Source organism: Pseudopipra pipra, chromosome 5 (assembly GCF_036250125.1).
Source record: "Pseudopipra pipra isolate bDixPip1 chromosome 5, bDixPip1.hap1, whole genome shotgun sequence".
Classification (NCBI taxonomy): Eukaryota; Metazoa; Chordata; class Aves; order Passeriformes; family Pipridae; genus Pseudopipra; species Pseudopipra pipra.
The window spans coordinates 14577980-14602306 of NC_087553.1; the positions used below are offsets into that span (position 1 = coordinate 14577980).

A 24327-nucleotide genomic window follows, 5' to 3' on the forward strand; every position below is an offset into this window, starting at 1 on the left:
GAACCTTCAAGATCATCTAGTTCCATCTCCTCTGCCATCGGCAGGGACACCTCCCAACTAGACTGGGTTGGTCAAAGCCTCATACAGCTGGGCCTTTGACACTTCCAGGGATGGGGCATCCACAGCTTCTGCGGGCAACCTGTTCCAGTAATTCACCATCCCCACAGGAAAAAATTTCTTCCTCATATCTAATCTAAACCCACACCCTTTCAGTTTCAAGCCATTCCTCCTTGTCCTATCACTACACGCTCTCATCAAAAGTCCCTCTTCAGCTTTCCTGTAGGCCTCCTTTAGGTACTGGAATACTGCTGCTATAAATATGATTGGATGGTGATTAAAATGGCAGCAAAAACCAACTGGAATATCAGAATATTCTTCAAGAATGTCTGAAATTTCTCAACAGATGCTGACCACACCAAATCTATGCCCAAAGCTTCATTTGGCCTCTAACCCGAAATGCCTTCAGCTGTCTTTGCAGAGGAACTCTGCATGCACCTCTCACCTAACACCAGCATCACTAATTAGCAAAGGTAAGATTTGTAACACTGATTTCCTCTGAATTCTCAACAAATGCCGACTCAACAAATGTTAGTCAGGGCAGACAAACATAAGATGGACTAACGTTTTAAGAAGTTACAGAAAACCCTATGCCTTTAAAACCATATCAAGCCTCAGAGTACTAAGGGGCAAGAGCACGCTTGAGCTCCTCCATGACACAGGCTCAAAACTCACATGGACAAAACAAGCTGCCAGTCCTCCCTTCAGGCATCCTGCCTCCAAGCAAATGCCTGCTGTGCAATGGGATGGGCTGCAAAGCACAGACACTTGCTTCTGAGACAGCTTTATTTACACAACATGGGTTGCTAGGGGAAAAAATCAGGGTTGTGTAAACTCTCTTTATAGAACTCTTACACAATGACATAATTCCAAAATATCAACTTCTGAAATACTGTTTTTCCTCTCTCTTGACTAAATCCCACGTCAATGGCTTGCTTTGGGTCTCTAATCAGCCTGTGCAACACAGTAACGAAAATCACTAAGTGGGAACCACGAGGAGTTCACAGAAACTACTTTTTGTCCCATGGAATCACAGAATATTCTGAGTTGGAAGGGACCCACAAGGATCATCGAATCCAACTCCTGGCCTTGCACAGGACAACCCCAAGAATCCCACCATGTCCCTGAGAGCCTTGTCCAAATGCTTCCTGAACTCTGCCAGGCTCGGTGCTGTGACCACTTCCCTGGGGAGCCTGTTCCAGTGCCCAAACACCCTCCAAGCTAACCCTCCATGGAGATCAAAAAAAGAGCCTGTATTTACAGTTACCCTAGTTTGCTAAATCACCCACTGTCTTTGAGAGAATTTGGCATAACTTAACCAGTTTGGTGAATATTTCCAGCCTGCTAAACCGGGACAGACACCACTCACACTTGGCATTATTTTTTTAACGTTGTGTGTTTCAATTTGAAACTTTCTAAATAAGATTTAAGAGATGCCACAGAAGGAGAGGCAAGAAGGACAATTCAGTTTGCTCTGTAAATGTGCTCTTAAAACGTCATTGGTTTTGAGCATCCCAGGGTTCCTCTCAGACCCTCCTCAAAACCAGACCCAAACTCTTCCTCCAGGATCCTGCAAACCCACTAGAACTGGAAGAAGGATGACGATGGAGGAGGGATGCCCCGGGTGGCAGAGCCGGCGTCCCCGGTAACCAAATTCGCGCTGTTGACATGCAAATTCCGCAATGGGCCGTGACTCCCTGTGCCGGTCTGGGGGATTTACAATCGTCCCAAAGACGTTTGCTCCCTGATCTAAACCTATAAAGCTCTTACATGCTCAAAAGCTTGCAGGAACCTCTGAAACTTATGGACACAATCACTGAAATTTATAAGTACCGAAAATTTTTATAAAGGTATTAAAGGCAGGATGATTTCTTTAAATTACTGCAAACAATGTGTCTTAAAAAGTCTTCTGTCGTATTGCTTGCATGTGGAACATTATCCTTGAACTTTCCTCTAAAGATTCCAGTGTGTTGCTATAACCTGTTCACAATAAGCACATTTGCAGATGTGCAGACATATAATTACAGGAAGTACAAATAAGACCCCAGTGTAAAGCATGGCACAACTGAAAACCAGGGAGGTTTATGATTGAAGTAGTTTAAAAGACTTTTTAACAGCTGATGAAGAAGACTCAGTTTGCTTTAAGAAAGTACATGCAACAATAATGTCTGCACTTACTGCAGAAAGAGCAGAAACAAAGCAACTATTCTGCTCTTAGTTGATCCATAGGCCTATCACTGAGAGGGGTTTTGAAGATGATGGGAGATCTTCCTTATGTGAAGTGCCAGAGATTGTTAAACTGCATCTCTTATTTTTAACTGATTTCAAGTGTGGATCCTTTATGAAGACTGAGTGGAATGAGATTGACATTCTAAGGAAAAAACCCTTATGTACTATAGCTCCTGTCCTTCTCTCCCTGTATTGGGAGTTATTGCAGATTGCTGGAGTTTTTGTCTTCATTGTGATGCAGTTTAAATGCATATTATCTGTTTGAGAATTTAGAGCTGGGAGTTGGAAACCCAAATTCAAATGCTTTAACAGCTGCAATACAATGCTAAAATTGTGCCATTGCTGTATGTTGTAAATGACATTCAAGCTCTACTATAAATTTAACTCATTCTTGTGGTTTTTTTCTGTATTAATAAAACCTGTGTGATAGGTCAAGATTTTTTTCATTCTGCCCTAAATTTCATAAAACTAGGGCAACCATTTCTACTGCTCTTTCAGAACTTCCAGGGAACCGAAAAATTAGTTACTGGGAAATTTCTGGTTTGAGTTCTGCTAAACTTCTATCCCAGACAGAACAAACTCAGAGTCACTCACAAGCTGAGCAGCAGCTGAACTTTTCAGAGCCCAGACTGCAGGGGCCAGCCAAACGCTGCTGCAGGGCCCCTGTTTTCCACAAGCAATTCCTGCCACCAGCAGGCATTCCTGAGGGCTTCCAGGAGGTGATCCTTCACCCAGCAGGAGACAGCCGGGTTAGTTGCCTTGGAGCTGGGCCAGCATGCCTTACAGAGCTATCTTGTTTCAGTGGAATATTTCACTGTGCTGCAGCTTTCTACCAGAGCATTAAAATCGCCCTGCCAGCTGCTTAAGGTGGCTTGAGAAGACCGATTGCAAAATTATCATTTTCTTTCCAGTGCGTTGGAAATTTCCATAAGTCAGGGAAGAGTGGTTTCTACTGCCCAGCACTTGTCCAGTAAATGCCTAATGAACTTCAGGACAAATGAAACCATAACAACTGTCCAATCTGCCTCTTGTATAATTCAGTACAGGAAGCTCACACAGTAATTCCTGTACTAGCTCCAGAATAAATATCCAGTGAAAATGCCATCTGACACGGGTTATTTACATGCTGACCTGAGATTTCATCCAAATTCTGTTCTCAGCCTCTTTACTAAGTTTTACTGACCTTTTCCACAGCCTCCTGGTGTGATTCCTACCGAGCTCCACGGACTCTGTTCACTTTCAGTCCTTTTCCACAATGGTACGAGCGCACCACCTTATACAGCTTAACCACATATATCAAAATACCCATTTCTAGCATGTTCTGCCAAAACTGAAGGCAAGTGAAAGCAGCTGTCTTCTCTACTGCATTTTGACAAAAGTTGTTCATCGTCTGTCCTTTATGTGCTTCTGACCCCGGTAACTCGCAAAGTTCCAGGTTCTACATAACTAGGAGAGCATCAGACCTCAGGTCTGGTGTCCTGAAACACTACAGTACAGTTTAGGTACTACACACTGTTTTATGGGAAAAGTTCTCAGTGCAGTGTCTCCTGGGATGGAGATGAAGACTGTGTGGCTGTGACTTCTCAGGCTCCAGAAATAGCCCAAGACAGTTCATTCTTCGTTATTCTTTTAATCTGTTTTTATTGCATGCTAATACAAAAGCATAGAATTGGGTTGGACAGGACCTCTGGGAACCACCTACTCTGAACCCCCGCTCAGAGCAGCATCACCTAAAGCAGGTGTTGAATACCTCCAAGGACAGAGACTTCACAGCTTCTTTTCCTGTTCCAGTGTCTGACTTCCTTTACAGCAAAAAATAAAAAAAAGCTTCTCTTATGTTTGAACAGAATCTCCTCTGCCTTGGCTTTTGCCCATTGCCTCCTGTCCATAGATGCCACTGAGAAGAGTTTCTGTCTTTTTTACTTACTCCCTTCTATCAGGTATTTATACACATGCATAAGATCTCCCTGAGCTTTATCCTCTCCAGGCTGGACAGTCCCACCCCTCTCACCCTCTCCTTGTATGTCAGATGCTCCAGTTCCGTAATCATCTCCATGGCCCTCGGCAGGACTCGCTCCGGTGTGTCCATGGCTCTCACCTGGGGGGCCCAGAACTCAACATGATGTTTACAGATGTCACATGTGGGCTGAGCAGAGTGGAAGGATCATCTCCCTCAGTCTGACCTAATGCAGACCAGGAGGCTGTTGGTCTTTGCTGCAAGGCCACAGTGCTGACTCATGTTCAGCTTGTTGTCCACCAGGATCCCAAAGTCCTTTCCTGCAAAGCTCCCCAAGGCTGTCTCCCATGGGATTCTTTGAAGCAGGTCCCTGAACATGGCAAAGTCTGCTTTCCTGAAGTCCAGGGCTGAAATTTGCCTTGTTCCAAGTTAATTCCAGTCTGTTCACCACAAGGTGAACAGGCAAAAGTAACTTGTGAAACTAGTTTTAAACCAGCCAGCCATTGATAACTCTGAACTCCAAAAGTTTACAACTTCACTGCTTTTGGAAAATCTGCCTGTAAGTACCTTGGAAGCAGAAGTCCCAAGGGAAAGTGCTGGGATTTGAGCCAAGCCACACATGTGCCTTTTTAGAAGCCAACCTAAAATGGCAATGTAATTAACTACTTCAGAGTTTGCAAAATCACCGCGAGCCTTGTTCTGTCATTCTGTGCTCTCCATCTCCCCATTAGAAATCCACCTTCTTCACAGCAAGTTTCAACTCAGTGATCAAAAAATCTCTGTGATCCTGAAAAATGAGAATGGAGGAACAAAAGAGAGGAGATTGAATGCCAGAAGGAACTATGAGAGATCTTGTAAGCAAGTTGATTCTTCATGTCCTCACTATATTAATGAGGTAAGAATTTTTTTCATTCAAATAAAGCAACCACAGAATAAAAGCCAGGCTACCACATCAGCATTTCCCAGGATTTATAAAACTTGGAGCAGAATGTAAATCCTGTTTGCTGCAGGATGTTAGGGCTTTGTCTATTATATTTCATAATACACACAAGTGCCACTGTTAGACACACTCTTCTACTTGGAGAATTGATGCCAAAAATGATGCAAGGGGATTTTTAGTAGTCTATTATCTGTGAGCTTATCCATCCAAAAGAGTCCTGCTGTGATGGAATATTCTAACAGGTAAACTGGCAAAAACTCAAAATTGCTCACCTCTGCCAGGTTCCTTTCTTTGCTGCTCTGCCTTGGGTCTCAGTATCAGTTAAGCCAAGTGGAAGACCTGGTGTAGTGCATGAAATGGAGACAGCACCATTTCAGAATGGCCCCACGTGCTCTCGTACACCTTCGTTCTTTTAGCCGACATCAGGAGTGACAATTGCACAACATATACCACACACTGGATTTTTACTTGCTTTAAGGATCTGGGCTGCTTGAGTGATTTTTACCACACCTTTTTTTTTGCAATACTGACTGAAATATTAGGTGTTCATTCAGCACTGGTTTAGACATCAGTGCAAAAATAGGGCTTTCAGCCTGCCTGAAAAGCAGCTGTTTTGATGTTTGAAAATTCAGCAACCCTAAGAGCAGGACCCAGGAAGGGACAAACATCGTGAAGAGTAAATACTGAATGAACACAAGTCATTACTGCACCAGGATCAACAGGGGTGCATTAGCCCATGAATGCAACTGCATTCACACAGCTGGTGAAATTCAGGCATGTCCTGGATGCCAACATGCTCTCCTTGACTGTTCCCCAATCAACATTTGATGGTGAGAATAATGCTAACCTGTTTGATTCACAGAAGCACTGTGAGACTCAATTATTTCACTTTCTAAAACACCAAACATTACAAGGATGGAGAGTCCAATTCGCACTCAGACTTACTCAGACTTGTTACAGAAATGCTACTGGTTCTATTTGAAAAATCAGGCCCTGGGCACTCTGAAGCTCATTAGAAAAATGAAAAAAATGCTTTCTAGTAAAAAAAAAAAAAAAATATCTCATCTCTGCATCTCTGAAGCTGGCAAAGTTAGCCTCACTGGGCTTAACTTCAAACGCTTATAACTTTGCATAATTGGGAAATATCAGAATAAAATTTTTTATGCATCTTTGCACATGATCAAAAGCACGACTGTCACAAAACCAGAGACACACAGCATGTTCCAGACTCTTGGTGATATCTGGTCCCTAGAGCATTCAGTTGCTGTAAGCAACCCTTGTGGAGCCATGTCCTTAATGAATATTTTTAACTATTTTGGGTCATCTCAAATAAGAGTTTAATTAGCAACTTCATCCTTGCTACAGACTATTTGAGTCACGAAAAAACAACAAGTAGAGCATGCATGATTTTCCACCAGACTCTATACAAATTTTTAGGATATTTCTAAAATCGAGACCCACAGCTAACCCCAGAAAGTCTTACAGGTCTTCTTTATAAAATTTGAGCTCATTTATGCTAGCAATGTGATGGGTTCTCTCTATAGGTAAGCTCTCACCCAGCAACAGCTCAAATGACAGGAAATACATCCCAGGCATAACATCATTTTAAAATTATTAGTGAACAGGAAAGATGACAGAAGAGAAAAAAAAAATAATGATTTTTCTAACAACTCTGGAATAACAAGATGGATGTCCAGTTTTCCCCATCTCTTCTCAGCTGGCCTCCATATGCTTTTTATTTAATTTCTTTTGGCCCTCATTCCCTTGCCTCTCAGACTCTTACAGCCTCTGACTGTTTTGGGGGAGAACGCAGACCTTCCTATCTCCCAGCGAGCCCCATGAGCCTCCTCCTTCAAGCTCTCTCATGTTTCCTGGTGAGCTCTGTCTCCTCTTTCATCATCTGCCTGCAAGTCCTGCCCCAGTCTTACAGCACTGGAAAGAAATGCAATCCGACAGCATTAATAAATGATAACTGGTCCCTCCTCTCCCTTTCATCTCCTCTTCTCTGGCCGTAAGCAATCCGCCTGCTCCCAAGGCAATGCATAAGCTCGGGTCAGGATGTGGTGCTTCCATGTCAAGCCTCAGGACTGACGTCAGGACAGGTTGCCATCTAAGCAGGTTGGTGACCAAGCCAAAATGTTGCTCTCCTCTGCTGCCCCAGCTTCCTGCTGACACCTTGAGTGGAGAACAGCTGATGGGTCCAGCTTGAGGGACAAGAGGGGCTGCCACTCATCCCAGAGGACTTCTCCAGCAGCCTCCCACACCCCCAGAGCTCAAGGCACCACTACATTTTATCTGGAGACCCCAGATTGCTCCCACCTCCATCGTAGCTCCCGAGAAATCAGTCGCCGCTCCCTGGTCCTTCCTTGTTTGGCACCCAAGGCTCTTCTCACAAAAGCCCATCAGATTTTGTGACTCATCCCTCACCCCAGGGTAAAGCTAAGAAAACAAGCAATGATGACAGAGAAAAGAATAATTGTCATATGAAAAAAATTTATAAGCTATTCTTCCCACCCAGGATTTCCCCTCTCAGACATGAGAAAAGCAGCAATTAAACCATTACAGCAGGCTCCCAGAGCCCCAGCAAGGGCTGAGTGTGATGGACACCAAACGGCCCCGCTGACTTCTGACCTGCTACAAGGGCCTGGGGAAACCCTTAGTGCTCATCTCCTTACAGCATAGGGTCACATCTCTTGCACCAAGGAAGTTCTTTCTCCTCCCTAGTCTGACAAGATGTAGCACCGAACTCAAATAAATTGGTGGGAGCGGGGAAATCCTGGTACTTGTGAACCCGAGACAGAAGAATAAATCCCTAGTGAAATCCCAACTGCTTCAATGCCATGAGCAAGGCAGGAGCTTAAGAGGAGCACACTTGTTCAGCAACACAATGTGCAGACTTTAATCAGGACCCACGAGATGCCAAAATGCAATTCCAGTCAGAGGTGATACAGGACAGCATCTCAGTATCCTGTATTTTCTCTCTTCTAGTAGCTTGCTCCCGTTCGCTCAGCTTTTAAATCAAAAGGATGTTTTCTGACCAATGCTGCTGCAAACCACACGCTGAAAAACCAAGCCAGGTTATTTTTTGCTCTTTAAAAACAAAAACACCACCCACCAGGGATTTTGTCCAGTGGTCAAAACCACCCAGCTGCTCATTTGTGTGCACAGTTGTATACAGTTTGTATGGAGCTGTACAGCCACGGGAGCGGAAGGAACAAAGCAAAACCGAGCTGCCACAACCAGCAACAGTAAAAAGATTCTTTTTACCCTCATCTTCCCAGTAATTAAGGTAGCTTTCTTCCAGTTTTCTGGGTGATTGAACCACCCTGGAAGAATCAACCCCAACATATTTTCAACCCATGTTTTGGTTTACTCAGAGAGGGCCAATTTTTAAATTGCTTCTTACAAGCACTCACAACAGGCCTGGATTATCTAAGAGCAAGCCTTAGCCAAATCAGGAGGGGAGGGAAAAAAAAAAAAGAAAAAGCAATGCCCATAAAATGAACTGTTGCTAAATAACATCAAAATCTCTTCACATGTATTTGATCTGCTCCTGGAAGTTCCACATGCAAACACACAAAGTGAAATAAATATCCTAAATTACCTACTGCTATTTCTTCACTCAACTGTAAGAGCTTCTGCCAGAGATACAGTTCCCCCTCATGGAACAGAAACCGCAGAGGCCCGCCTAGGGCTACCCAGGAGACAGGCATGGTCCAAACCTACTGAATGCTGCTGGTTTCAATTAGGGACCAGAGCTGGTGCTTCAACTTAGTCTTATAAAAAAAAGAGTCTATCTGAAAAGAAGCAGCACAGTACCTCCCTGTACAGGAAATAAAAGCCTTACGTAGGAATTTAGTAATTAGCAGATCACACCATTGGTTCATCCCATCAGATAATCCACCTTTGACCAGCAGCCAACATCTAATGTTTAAAAGGCAGAAGAAAACAACCTTCAAAAGTACCTTTAGCTGTATTACTTACAGAGAAAAAAAATAAAAGTCCTCATGACCTACACAGTCAGCTTATGCCCTGCAGCACAAATTGTGATTACTCTTTTCTTATCGTGCATAGTTGCAAGTGTTACCATTACTCATAAAATTATCCAACCCTTAAAAAAAAATTCCAGCCACACCACTTGCATCACTGGCTGCTGCAGCACCAAATGAACTATGCTGAAAGTACCCAGCACATATACAACAGACTTATTTTACAAATAATGCTTTTTAAGTTCATGGTGTAACTCCCATTAAATGGTATGGTGCTGAAAGAAACCAAGAAAGAGACTGATTTCATTTTTAGAGCCACTTCTAATTCTGCTGTAGGACCTGCTTTAACCTGTCTCTCTTCATGGAGGGGTGGGGGGAAAGGTATAGATATCTTACACAAGTAAATCCTATCACAAGTAAAGCTCTTCTGCCTCATCCTTTGCTGTTCCTTCCCCTTGGTCCTCCTCAGACCTCATGATACCCCTGAGCATGGAAACACACAGAGCTAGTTGCTCTGCTCCAGACAGAGATGTATCTGGGTTCAAGGGAATGTCATGCCTGTTTATGTTCCTTCCATTTTTAAAACAAAGTCACTCTGGACCATATTGGCTTCAGTCCAGTGGGAGCCCTACCACTGGCTTTTGTGGGCTTAGATCCAGCCCTCGGCCTCACTCTACTTATGTTTTGATGAGCTGCAGCAAGCAAGGCAGCCAGCTTTGTTGTACAGCCAATTTTTTGTCATACACACTAGTGAGTGACTCCTGGGTCGCTTTTCCTCCTGAGCAGCCCCTGCGTGACAATTTTTGAAAGAGGTTTGCTTGTGTTTTTCAGTTTCAGGTGAAAGGTGTCCAGTTTCACTGTGGCCTTTCCAGACAACTCCAGTAACTCAGAGGAATCCAGTTATGCAGATGAAAGATGTATTGGTTTGCCCATATCAAATCTCATACAGCCTGACTTTAATTAGCTCCTTATGGCCTGGTTTTGAGCTCAGAAATGCCATGGTAAATATGGAGTAACTCTCTTGAGCAGCAGAGCTCGGGCCCTATGGTGAAATTCTGACCTTCTTTTACACTCCTGCAAGGGCTGGCCAGTAAATGGTGACGAGAGCAGCTCTAGGCAAAACCAGACCTCCAAGGCCCCAAAGCCATCAAGTTCATCCATGTTCAAGCAGGGTACTTCCTGCAGTCAGGACCTTGCTGTGGCATCCTCTCTTCCCCTCCCATATAAACTCTTCGGGGTGAGACTGCCTTGCCTAAAGACAATCCCTGGGGAAACCCAGGCATTTCAACCCAGCTTGACAACAGCACAAAGGACAGGAGAGTGAAGGGTGTCCCACTGTGGAGCAGCTGAAGCTGGATGGTAGTCCTGCGAGGTTCAGTTCAGCGCTAGCAAGTGCATGAGGATCTCTGTGGAGGTTCACCTGCTCAAACTGCGGCTGTGCTCAGCCCACAGACTTACAGGGCTCATGAGCAGCTCCCTGCACCTTCGTGTCTTTCAGGGCACAGTGATGCCAAAAGCCACTGCTACATGGACATCTTTGTGCCACTCCAGTGCTGCCTTCGTACATCAGCATATGATGTTACCATGTTAGTTCATCCATGAGGGATGGTGTTGACCTGCTGGCTCAGACTGTCCTCACCCAGCTGCCCCAGACCTCGTTTTTTCCCCTACCCACTAGTCCTGACCACTGCAGTTGTTTCCTTGGATGCTTATCTGTAACCCTAATCCTAGCTCATGTTCTGGCTATTTCCTCTTGATCCTTGGTCCCTTTGCAGCTCTTCCAGGAGATACAGTCCAAGCACAGCAGCCTTCTCTGTGACTTCCCCATCAGTGCTGCTGGCCATTTCACTTGTTTGAGCCCTGTATCACCTACAAACTCTCCCCCCAAACCATGCCACTCCAACAGCGTCAATCTGACACATCTGAATACAGGTCCCATCCAAAGTAAGCAGCACTGAAATGCTCCTACCAGGCCTGCATGGTTTTTCCAGGTTTGATAGTCTGCACTAATAACAGCCAAGCACAATCTGGGGGAAGGCAAGAGCTCCATTTTGCTTTACCAATCATCTCCCCTTCTCACAAGGCACTGCAGAATCAGCTGCAATAAGCTGCACTTTGCTCTGAGGTCAGTAGGACTTTTACCACTGATCTTCAGAGAAAAACCCCTTGGCTTATCCACTTCTGCTGAAGGATATGGATAGGTTCCTGGAAATGCTGTATTATGGTTTATGCTGGTACCCAGTCCAACTACAGCTCTTTCTCATACCACAGTTTAGCCAAGTCCTTCTTGATTAACCAGTTTCTTACTCCACCATCACAAGATCCCCAAGCAAAGCTCACAGGACTGTCACCAGAGTCCCTGCAGACCTTTGCCCAGCAGTGTTGTGATTTGCTCAGGCCAGGTATGTGGTGGGGTACCACAGAGCTACTGTTGCTTACTGCCACCAGCAGCCCACAGCTGCACAAGGAGGTTTCCAGAAGTTGCCAAGAAGCCCAGATGACCTGATAGAGCCAGCATCTTCCCTCAGATAAAATACACGGATAAAAACAACTGTGTGCCCACGGCCAGGAGGAAGCGTTCTAAATCGTGGCACAGTCCACATGATTGTTATTTGCAACAGTTGTAGAGCAGGTGACAATTGTCCTGTAGGAACAAGGTCTGATATTCACTTGTACTTCTCTCTGAGTCATTAGAACTAGGTAGGTCCCCAGAGACCAGCAGCAACCCACACTGAGCAAGGAGGGTGGCTGGGGTCCAGGTTCATACCCCTAATTTCCCCATTTCCACCCATCTCAGCCAGTGTCACCTACTTCACACCCAGTTCCCATGGCCACAACCTGTCAGCCTCCCCTCTGCAATGTCTCCAGCACCATAATGAAAGGCAGAAGGGCTTTGATATCATGCATTTTTATATATTCACAGGCACCCCTCCTTCTTTTTATCTTATATTTCTCAGGCGACACAAAGAAGGTCCATGAGCTCCTGGGAGCCAGGAGAGCATAGAGGCAGCACGCAGTGACTGACACCAACTCCCTGTACAGACCTTCACATCAAAGCCTTCCTGCAGGACAGCTACTAAGTCAGGCACTGACAGGCTCTGCCAGGACAGGAAATCTGGCAAATGCCACAGAGCACCGTGGCTGCTGAGGAGACCCTCTGCACGAGTTCCCTTCAGCTGTGGACAGAGCAGACCTGGCCCTCTCAGTGCACCAGCAGAACAAAACTCAGTTTGAAGTTTTATATCGAAAAATTGGGAAAATTTTATACAGAGGAAGGAGTTGGCACGGGATAGTGTGAGAATTTGAAATGTAAGTGCATGGTTGCAACCCTAGAAAGGAAACTTGTAAGTGCCATCGCCATGTCATGTCTTATTTATTCCAGGATCTGACCTCTCACATACATCAACATCACTCTCCACCTTAAAGGAAGCCAGAAGGGAAAAAGACTGTAACATACAGCAAGCTGTGCAGTCCCAGGAGTTTGGCAGGAGTTTGGCAAGGCTTTCAAGGTCATGAAAACATGGAAGAGAACACTATGAAAGAGCACTAAGTAGGTGAGGTCAGCAACATGCAGGTACTTGCGTGCTGGGGTGGCCAGGTATGTATGAAGAGGAGTTAATGTATGGGGAGCACATCTACACACCCAGAGAGCACCGAGAGGAGGTGGGTGGACAGCCTCAGAGATGAAGGGATGGAGCCTTTTGGCAGGAGGACAGATGTTTTGCAGGGAGGAGCAGAGCGATGCGGGGCTTTGGGTGTGCCTCCATGCCAGAGCAGGTGGGAAAGCCGGGATGAAAGGAAAACTGGTGCAGCAGCACAGAGGAGCGTGTGCTGCAATCATCGGCACACAGGCTGGGGTTATCCAGGTGCTGCTGACTTACCCTGGGCAGGGAGATGGTACAGAAATTGCAGCACACAGCTGTGATGTGCCTACGTAGGTACAATGGTGCCTTGGGACAATTTTATGTGGGAGACAGCAGCACCTACTAGATATGTACTGTTTACTGAAGTCTCTCACCTGGGGCACTTTCACTGCATGAGTATCCTACACAGAGAGGACCCTTGGCTATCACCATGCATGAGGGAAGACAACAGGAGAAAACCTATGTTGACATGGGACCAAATCTGGAGGGAGAGGTCACTTAACAGTGCCTGAAACCACTTGCTCCTCTGGTTGACAAGTGTAGAACACGGCCTGTATCACCCACAGTGTTTTAAGACTGCACCCAAGTCCATGATCTCATGAATCCCAGGCTGTGTCTTAACATTAACCCTAATGGTAAAACATCAGAGTAGAGTGTGATGAAGTGTCCCACACCCTGGCTCTATACAAAGAAAACACTGCAGCCCGCAAGGCTTTTATGCAGAACAGTAAAGTATAGTAAAGCTGGTGTCAAAGACGTGCCTCTGGCCTCTAAAACAATTCACCAAGCATTGTCAGCAGGCTGTTTAAGAGCAGCAACACACTGCTTTAGCTGCCAAAACCCTCACCTCACCTCCACACTGTGGCCTTCTCCAGTTCAGAATGAGGAGGGAAGAGCTGCAACTAGATGTTCATTACAGATCAGCTCCATGCAGGCCACCTTGGGTCAACAAAGTGCAAGTAAAACTGCCCTAAACTAGCTCAGCTGTCTGCCACGCAGTGGAGCTCCGCATCAAATTCCCTGGCTACCTGAAACAACACAAAGTGAAGTACAGGTGCTGCAATTCTTCTGTTGGGAAACAATCATTCTTAACCTGGAGCAAACAGGTTTCATTAGATGTGCTCAGCAAACACAAGGAACACGGGTGCTTTTGGAGCACAGGACATTTCAAAGATGCTATCATGAGGCTATCTTGGTACACAGTGCAAAGGTTAGACCTTTGTTTTCTTGGGAGATTCAATTGCTAGTTTCTGGACTCTGGGTTGATTTGGTAATACTTAAGAGTCCACAGAGATCCTGTATATGTGGAAAACGTCTTTAAGTTTTGAGATACATACACCTGCAGAAAGTAAAGTTACAGCCATTTCTTTACAAAGCTACAGATACAGACAGTACTATCACATATCCTTTAAATAATAATAATAATAATAATAATTTTAAAAATCTGGATTACTTACAAAGGAATGCAAAGAAATGCACACAGGAATTCGTACAGTTTCATTTAAGCCATATAGTGAAATGACAATCCCAAGCACCCACAACAGACATAGCTAGTAAAATCCTAAAGCATTAGAGAAGAATCATAGCCTAGGTGCCTGCAACTGTACAAATGTATCTACTACGTTCATGAGAAAAATCACTGAGGCCTCATCCCTCTGCCTTGTCCTCAGAGCAGCTCTGCTAGAACTGCTGAGGTGGCCAGAGCTGGACAAGGGCTGTCCTGAGTGCTTGCTACCAGCACAAGAGGTGACTCAAATGTTTTCCTCCCCACTCGCTCTCTCATTCTCTTTCTTTTTTGCTTTTTTCACTTGTATATGCCTGCTCTGGGAGATCCCCCACAGCCATCAAGCACTGCCTCGTTTGAGGACCAGCCCAGTACATCCTTCCCCTGACCTGTCCTTGTTCCAAGGGCCTCTACCCTCAGCCAAGCAATGTATGAAACCCCACTCTCCCAAAAAAACGTTTTTCAGTAATTAAAGCCTTAAGCTGCCTTTTCATCATATCACTCAACTATTAGAGAAACACACCCAGATCTAACATCACAGGATATGGTGGCCCTGCTCAGCCTGCTAATGAACCACCCAGAGGGAAGAATGCCAGGTCACCCACTTGAACCACTCCAGTTTCAGGGTCTGAGACAAGAATTATAAGCAGTCTTAAGACTTGCAGAGCTCAAGAAAGGCATCCCTGTGGATTTCAGCAGCTTAACTTTAGGAAGAGATCTCAGTAGACCCTGTAAATACCCATCTGCAGAGGAGAGGGAGCAGAATATTCCAATGGTGGATTTTAAACAAACCGGTTGCAGAGCTAAATTTAGCATAGAGACATAGGGGCATGCTCCAAGCCATACTCCAGCCCTCCTCCCTTTGCCAAAGTTCTGGCAAAGCATGCTGTTCCAGCTTCAGGGAAGCACCGATCCCTTCCCAAAGCCTTCTCTAGGGTACAGGGGGAGGCACCATGCTGCACGTTGCCTAAAGCACTTCCTGTCACGTAGCATCTTCCCATCAGCTCTGCAGGGCCTTGGGCAGGGGTGCTGACAGCCTGACTGGCACAGACAGAGAAGACAGACTCCTCCTGGACAGCCTCAGACAGCAAAGGCAGACCATTTCAAGTGGCTGTCTGGTTAGAAATTAGTATTATTGCCAGTAGTCAACACCAGAACAGAGTTCAGCAAGGGGAAGTGAACACAAAAGAACAATTTTCCCCACTTCTCAGTAAATCATGATTATTAAGGACAAGGAGGTCCCTCTCATTGTTACCAGCAAGTGCAGGAAAAAGCCACTTCACCACCACAGAACAGGATTCAGCTGGGAAAAGGCAAGTCCATCCTCTCAGGCTTGTGAGCTAAAGTGACACAAACACAAATGGCTTAAGCCCTCAGCCCCAGCAGTGCCAGCGCTCCACTGGATGACTCCAGCCCCAGCCCTTGTGCATTCCCTGTGCCAGCACACAGAGCCAGGAGCTACCAGGAGTGTGAGGTGCCAGCATCAGGGAGAAATCTTGTACTAGAGGATTTGGCAGATCTGCGTGAAGGGGAAGGAGGAGGACACAGCCACCTTCTCCCCCAGCCTCGCAGTAAGTCTGCAGCTGGTGGTGCTTTCTTCACCTTGCTGGGCTCCAGGTAAATAAATCCTTTCCAGCAAAAACAGTAGCCCTGAACAAGTCCTCTTGTAGCTGTAGGAGCCATATTTTCCCATCTATTTTGTACTTTGCCTTTCTTTAACCATGCTAAAAATACCATTATGTCCTTCACACAGACAGTCCTCACTCGACCTCCGGCAGGGAAAAGGAAACTCACTTGAAAGTTTTGTTTCCTTTACTTCACCAGAATAAAATCACAGAGAGGCACTTGCAGGAGGGAGGCACCTGTGCCTGGAGGTGAGATGGGAGCAAGGATGGACCCTGCCAGTATCTCATCCCATCCAGTTCCTGGAGCTCTCTCTTTCCCGTACACGTTAGGTAAAGGAGAGCTGGCAGAGGCTAGCATGCACCCTCTGTACACACCTCCAGACACAAATAGAGAGGCCACTGTCCTGGTTAGCTGGTCAAATGCATGAGACAGAGCTAGTGCAGCTATCCCAGTTGCTCTCATTTCACTGCTATTTGCAGGAAAAGGGGAACGTCACCTCCCTTTCAGCAGGAACCAAGAACCTGCCTTCCTCTTTCTTTTTTCTTATTCCTACAGTTGGCTCAGCTTTCCCCAGCAGCAGTGACAGCCAACCCTTGATGGAAAAACAGAAATCTCAATGTAAATCTTGTTTACATTTACTCTGACCTTTATTAGGCTGTCAAGGGGTGCTCATTTTGCTCCACCACACCATGTTGTCCCTCAGACTGCCTCCTCCAGAGCTGTCAGGACCAATAATGTGCAAAAGTCAGGGTAGTTTTCCCTGCAATGCTCACGGTTTGCTGTTGTGCTGCCCTTGCACATACTGCAGAGGGCCTTTCCAAAGGACTTGGACAGAAGGAATAGGGTTTAAGGTAACAAATCCTCATCTAAGCTGCAGCCTTGCACCCATTTCTTGCTCCGGGCTGTGCAGTTCAGGCAAGTGCAATGCATGAGAAAGGTCAGAGGTGCAACCTGTATTCTGGGGGCCCAGACAAATTCCTGCCACTGCATTACACACAATAGCAAAATTGGTTCTCAAAAGGCAGGGCAGCAGCATGCCTGGGGAAGCCAAACCAGCAGGGCTGTACCAGCAGAGCAGGCTGAGTCCAGCAGAATAATGAAACGTGCTTTCCCTCTGCACTGAATTCATGTGGAACCCAGTTAATACTTTTCCATTCACAGACATTAAGTATTTCAAAAGGATAATAACCATTGTCGTCAACACCTTGGACACTGAGGCCAACTGAGGCATGGGAGGCTGAAGGAGCTCATTCTTAAGCCTCGGCTGTTCAGCAGCAGAGATAAGGATGGTGTGCACCCCTGTTTGCCAAAACCTGTGCTGTAACCACCAGACCACGGCCCCTCCTGGAGCCCACCCTGTAATAGAGAGCAAACAAGTTCTCATTTAGGGTGAGGACTACGGGGGCAGTGAAATCTTCAGCAGCTTGTTCTGGCAGAGTGGGAATGGTGAATAAAGTAGCTTTCTTAGGGCAGCCAAACCCCACATGTGCCCAGAAAACCTTTCCACAAGTGAGGACACGCCTGCAGCTCTGAAGATGTACAGGAGCAAGAACTGGCCTCCCTGGCTGTTTATATGATATTCAAAGGGAGACTGAGAAGGAAACAGAGCTCTGAGAGTCAGGATTTCCTACTGTGTCCCAAGACCATCCTGGCAATGCCCTGTGCTCCCCACTGCTTCAGCATCCTCCCAAGCACCCCCACGGCAAAGCATCCCCAACCCTTGCACGGAGTCCTCCGGAGAAGCCAGCAGGCACGCAGGGTGCACTGTGTGGAGAGATTTGAGGCTGTTTTCCTCCCTACCCTGCCAGGTTCAGCTGGGTCAGACACAGCACTTGGCAAGAGAAGAGCTCCCAGCTAATTTTAGCCTCTGGCTCTCCACCCAGCAGCAGCTCAGCTGCTAGGGAAAGCCGGGCAGCACCGAGGTGAGGGCTGGGAGGCGCTGCCTTAAAATGGCCCACGCGACCACACGCTGCCAGCTAAATATAAAACAGCGGCGGGCAGGGGGTGCCACGCTGACTTGGGCTGAAGCAAATCCCTTCCCCACTGCCAAGAGATGGAGTAAGGACAAATTTCAGCTCCCTGGGATCCGCTCCCAGACCCAGGCAGCACTCACGAGACTCTCTGCCCAGAGGAATAATTGAGGTTGTAAACTTGTAATAGGATCCCATATTTTACATATTTTTGGACAGTTCTGGAGCTGGTGCACCTCGGACAACAGTGTGGCCTGCTGAGCAAGCACCACTTTGCAAACACTGCTCATACGACAGCCTGGTCTGGCTCCTTCCCATAACAGTCCTTTCTCTACCATGTTGCCTACTACAAAATGGTTATCCAGGGATGGGATGCTTTCCCTGCTGAGTCTGCAATGCTGGAGTCCTCGCTGTGGGAGCTGGTGCTTGGGGTGGGAGTTGAGCAGGGCGAGTTTCCCCCTGAGTCTGGATGCAAACTTGCACTGGTTCCAGCAAATAACACCTATCCCTCTGTGCAAGAGAAGAACACCTAAAAGGCATGGAAAGACGGAAAGGGAGCCATGAGGATTATGACAGGAGCAGCAAATTCAGAGTTTCTGGATTAAATGTTACCTGACTGTGGACCATAGGACTATGTGCAAACCAAGCCTCTTTTCTTTGATTTTCAGAGTGCCTAGAGAAAAGGGATTTCACAGACTTTGCAAACAAAGAGGGACACGAGAAAAATTCCTGACCACATTAGCAAATCCTTTTTCTACAGAAACAACTGGCAAAGTGCTGAGCCTTTGCTAGACACCCAGGACAAAACAGGTAACCATACTCTGCAAATACAGAGGAGCATCTGCAGCAATGAGCACAATGCTCTACAAAGGGAAACCAGATGTCTTGGCAGACACCCACCACAGTAAAAAGCCACCATGGTACTAATTTTCAAGGCACCAAACACTCGTATGACACCAAATACATTCTTAACCATCCTGGTAGAGCTGCTTATAGTCCCCACCAGCTTCTGTAATTATTATCCCTGCATTTTCCTCCACCCTTTTTAAATATAAGTTAGCAGTTTACTCTGTGCCCTCTTCTTTCCGCATCTCCTCTCTTTTTGATTTCTGTTGATTCCAGTCTCTCTGTTTCACTGAAATCCCAAGTACTTGCTTCTAATTTAGCCTTCAGTTCCTTCCCCCACACAACTTTTTAGTGGCCATTGGCATTTTCTGATTACTCTGCTCCAACACTCACCTCACTATGCCCCATTTCTGGCCACTTCTTACTTTTGTTAAATAATTCCTGTCATCTGTATTTCCATATGATGCTTCTTCTCTTCTGCTGGTCTTGTCTTTCACATTTCTTTCTTCCTCTACTTCTGCATGAGGTGCAAAACATGCTAATAGTTCTTTCCCCTCCTTGATGACAGGTGAAAATAAAATTTACAAAGAAACTAAATTTAGGAAAAAAAAAAATAAAACAAACCAACTAATCATGCCAGTTGGGAAGCATGGAGTTTTGGGACAAAGCATTCAAGAAAGAGTACTGGAAGACCCAGAGTTAACTGGCAAAGCACTTACAATTTGCAAAGCAAAGGAAATCAGCTGCATGGCTGGAGCTGATGGAATGCAGACAGCGATCAGACAGCACAGACAAACTGAAATAATACTCGCCAGACTGAGGCAGGGTACAGTAGGAGTTCAAAGAGAGAGTGCATCCTCCCCTGCCCCACCAGCACACACCCCTCCCTCTTCCCCACTGCAGCAGGAGGTTTGAGTCAGTGAGACACACCTGGAAAGGCCCTGTAAGACCTGCAAGGAAGGGTGGCATGTTTGGAGGAATCACAAGCGCAGAGGACGACTACAGGGGCCGGAGCAGCTTTAGCATCATCTGGACTCCTTCAAAGTATCAGCTGGGATGAAGATGAGGGCTCAGAGAGAAGAGAAAGGAATGTGAGAGGTAGAGGCATTTATTAGCTGTAGACTAGGTGCAGGTGAGCAGCACCATCTCAGCAACAGAGAAACTGCCAATGGATGAAAAGGCACTGGCAGGAAAAGCAAATGAAATTCAGGCTGAATGCTGGTAATCTTAGCTCCACTACTGGAGAAGGTGAACAACGTGAACAAGTAAATACAGATGATCAGCTACAGCCAGTAACTACAGGGGAAAGGAAAACACCCAAGACCAAGGTTAAATTCTGTCAAAATGTGGTCTCACAAGTGTTCCAGTTCCCTGGAGAAGCAGGAACCAAAACAGCAGAGACAGATTTAGAATACATCTATCCAAGGATAAATAAGCTCCCAGCATAGAACAGCCCGGAGCAGTACAACTGTCCTTCAACTCACACACCTTACAAAGCTCTTCCTGACTGAGGAAGTGGCTGAAAAAGAGCTGGATCAGGAAAGACTCTGGGAATCAGTGACAGAGATGGGGCAGCCAAGGAGTCTGAGCAGAGCGAGGTGATGAAGCAAGCCCTGACAAGCTCCTCCTTAGGCCCTGAATAATTAAACATCTGTAATAAAGAGAGTTTTGCCCCTGCCTGTGAGGGGAGAGGAGAATAATGGTTGATACCAAACCACTTTTGGGGCCTGAGGTGCTTGCAGCTGGTGGTCCAGCCAGCATGTAGAAACAAACCAAGCATCAACTTGGCAAAACCTTTTTCTACAAACCAACATTCAGGCTATGTTAAGAACTTAAATTCCTTCTAGAACCCATACAAATTTAAATCCATGCAGATATTTGCTCAGGCATGGTGACAGTCCTAGAGGATCATCACCCGAGGCTTGGGAAAAGCTAGAACTGCTGGGTTTACCTAAAAGGGACTACATAACCTAAATGTCAAGAAGGAAAATAAAAATTTAGAAGTGAAGCAGTTGGCAACAGTAATACCAAGGCTGTTGTCAGGGTGCCCGTCTTAAAAGCAGCAGGAAAGGACACAGTGATACTTGGAATAGTGAATGACATCAGACAAATTATAAATGCTTGGGGGGAAAAAAAATGTGTTTCAGAGCTAAAGCATCCTACAGGCACAGGGCTTGAGTTTCAGCTGAGAAACTGAAAGAGAAATGATGAAGGCTTGGCATTTTGAGAATAAGTAGTAATTCAGTGATCCACACACTGGCTGGTTTTTCTGTACAAGCCTCTTTTACAAACTGAATATAAGCCTAAGAAAGAGAAGGTGATTTCAGACACTTGATAGCACAGCCCACACTGCCTGTTTCACAGGTTTGGGTGAGAAGGAACCTTAAAGATCATCTAGTTCCAACACAGCCTTGAACACTTCCAGGGATGTGGCATCCAGAGCCTTTCTGGACAGTCTGGTCCAATGCCTGACCACCCCCACAGCCAGGGGCAGCTCCCTCAGCCTGCCCTTGAGTACCCCAGCCCCACACCATCTTGAAGACCATGGGCTGGGCCCACATCCCACACACCAGTGTCCTTCTTGGACTGGGGAGACTGAGAAGGGACAGAGGAGTCCAGATACAGTTGCCAAAGTACCAAGTAAGAGAGGAGGAAATTATTTGTATTGTTCTTTTGGTTGCTTTATTGTTATATTTTTAATTATTGCCAATATTGAAAAGAAATCCTAACGAAGCAGCCAGGCAGAGGCCAAGGAGGAAGGTTCACAAGCCCTGGAAGTGGTGGGGTTTCCTTACACTCCAAGGTTCACCCTTGCTCTCTAGTTTTAAGAACAAACTTTCTCCTTGCTTTAGATTTTAATAATGCATTCATTCTTAACATCTTGGTTGGGACGTTATTTTGAATTTCCAAGTAGATGCAATGGCTCCCTCCCATTGGTATGAGAGTACAGGCTATGGGTCATAATCACTGTTCACAAAATTTCTTCTAAAATAGTCATGCATTGATGTTTTCAAGACATAGAAGTTGTCTCCCTTTGCAACTGCTATTTACTCCTTATGTTACGCAGATAATTCACCTCTGGAAATTACAGCTCAGTCAGGTTTGATGGGAATACTTGGTTCTGGGAGATTGTTGGTTAATTTTGCATTTTTGATGGAAAACAAATAAAACACTCCCAGCTGGCCTGCCTACAACAAAACACGGACTGTGGCAGCTAATGCAGAGTGAGCTGCTGCAGCAAGTAATTGAGGCTATTAGTACAGGGTAGTCTGGACAGGATATCCTCAGCCCATTATAAATTTTGTTCTGCAGCTCAGATGGGGTTAATAGCACCCAGACATGACTACTGCAATCTTACAGAAAATTACATTACGAAATAGAAATAAAACTAATTTAGGAAGTGAAGTATTTATGAGAAGGGCTGGAGATATCTTAACTAGGCTCAAATGAGCGGCAGCGCTGAGGAAGCTGTCGGAGTTGCCAACGCCAAATACAGGGGCCAAGTCAGACAGCCCACACCAATGACGTGGAAATAAGTGGCCTCTTGAAGCAAGGTAGAAACAGATTTATCTAGAAGGGCAGGAAAAAATACACATATCATTAATGTAGATTATCCTCACTCCAAGAGAACTCTACCAGGCAATTCTGCAGCCATCACAGGTGATTACATAGATGAAATATTTTTACAGGTAAATGGAATATAACAGTATCTGACAATGAACTGTTGTTTAGTGTGCGTGAATTTACACAATTTCAGTGAAACACAGACTTCCATGTAAGCCTACTAGTTCCTAATTCTCCCAGTTCAGAGGGTTAGAGGAAAAGAGCGTTACAAAGATAACGCAGTCCTGTTATAGTTAAGTCTCTGATCCGTATTCATTGTTTTTAGATTACTGACCAGCACTGGCTGTCCATTTCCAATTAGTAAAAAAAACCCTCAAGAATATTTAAACTGTCTGAAATCAACATCAAGGTCACTGAGGTGGAAACCAGGAAGGAAGGATAGCCTGGGACTTACCGTTTGCATCTCTGATGGAAAACAGTGACGCAGAAAAGGAAAAATATCCCAAGATGTGACTTTTGCCACATAAGGGTATCAGATAGACCTACAATGTAAAGCAGTAGGTGACAGCTTATCCCCCTTGTTTTAGAAATTGGAAAAAACCCACACTGACCTCTTTTCCCCATCAAAATTAAAAAAAAAACCCTCAAACGGGAAATAGTCACAGAATGCTGAAATAACTAAGGCTTAAGAAATTATAAAAACAGAATTAATGACCTCTTAAGAAGGTCATGATGGTTCAGGGTGACTCATAGGTCCACTCGACAGTCTTTGGACTGTCTGAACTTATCCAACATCCCAAAGACTATTTGAATCTCATTCTTCTATGCAGTTGATTTAAAATATTTATTATGGCAACAGGAATTATTTTTCTGTGACGTCCTAGGAGAACTTAATGGCAGCATTATTCCAGACCATCTAAACATCTCAAAGCATAGAGAACTCTCTCTGGATCAGAAATATCAAAGCCTTTGTGCTTTGGCATGGGAAAGTCTTCTAAGGAAAACAGAAACACCGAGCTGCTCTGGTCAAGATCCCAGTGTATTTTGGCTCGGCTGATGACACACACAGACTATGAATTTCTAACGTCATGAAAAGGATAAGTATCTAAGGACCAGATTCACAACTGTTTCCACCCATGGATCTTTCTGAAATCTCATACCACATCTAAATGAGACAGCTTATTTCCTTTTCTGGAAAGTCCTTCTTAGCTATTACTGCAAGCCTAAAAGAAAGCAATTGAATTGGGAAGCGACTGGAAGATGGAACATCAGTGCACAGCAAGAACAAATAGGAAAGGGCAATGCAACAAAATATATAATCCCATGAACTCCTGAGGCCAGCACTGTAAGCACTGGAGAAAGAAGCCCATCTTTACTCCATTCCCCACTGCCACAACCTACAAGGCAATCCCTGCCCTCAGGAGAAAATCCTGTCTTTTACCATATTGCAGATGTCAGTAATTTCAAACCACCAGATGAAAGCTGATGTCCATCATCTCTGAGCACCACTCTTCCTTCACATCTGTCTGAACTTGCAGGTGAGAGAAGGCAGAGCCTTCACATTACTGTATCACACGTGGAAACACATCTCCAGAAGACAATAGCATTCCTCTGCCAACCCCACAGTGCGGGGGAGATGCACAGGAGGGCCCCCCTCTGAGATTGAGTTATCCTAATCCAGTCCAATTCAAGACAGGAAGGTGTGGTGCAGGAATACAAGCTATCCTGGCACACCACTACACAAATCTGTCACAGGCAACATGAGTACATAAAGAGATGGTGCAAGAGTTTATTTATAATATGTAATCTTTGCAAATTACTTGGGAATCTGCTAGGGCCAGACAAACTGTGGGGTAAATTCCAAGAAAACAAACACTTACCTGACTTCAAGTCAGGTGGTGAAAAAAAGCCAGGTTCACAAATTACCTGCAGTACATGCCCCAGCAGCAGTGAAAGGATACACTGACCCAGGACAAGTATGGGATAGCTGGCATGAAGTCT

At 45.5% G+C, this 24327-nt stretch overlaps 1 protein-coding gene across 1 annotated transcript in view; it reads right to left on the minus strand.

The window, feature by feature from the left end:
- Positions 1–24327, minus strand: part of B4GALNT3 (beta-1,4-N-acetyl-galactosaminyltransferase 3) — a 65404-nt gene that overhangs the window by 35597 nt on the left and 5480 nt on the right. The window lies entirely within an intron of this gene.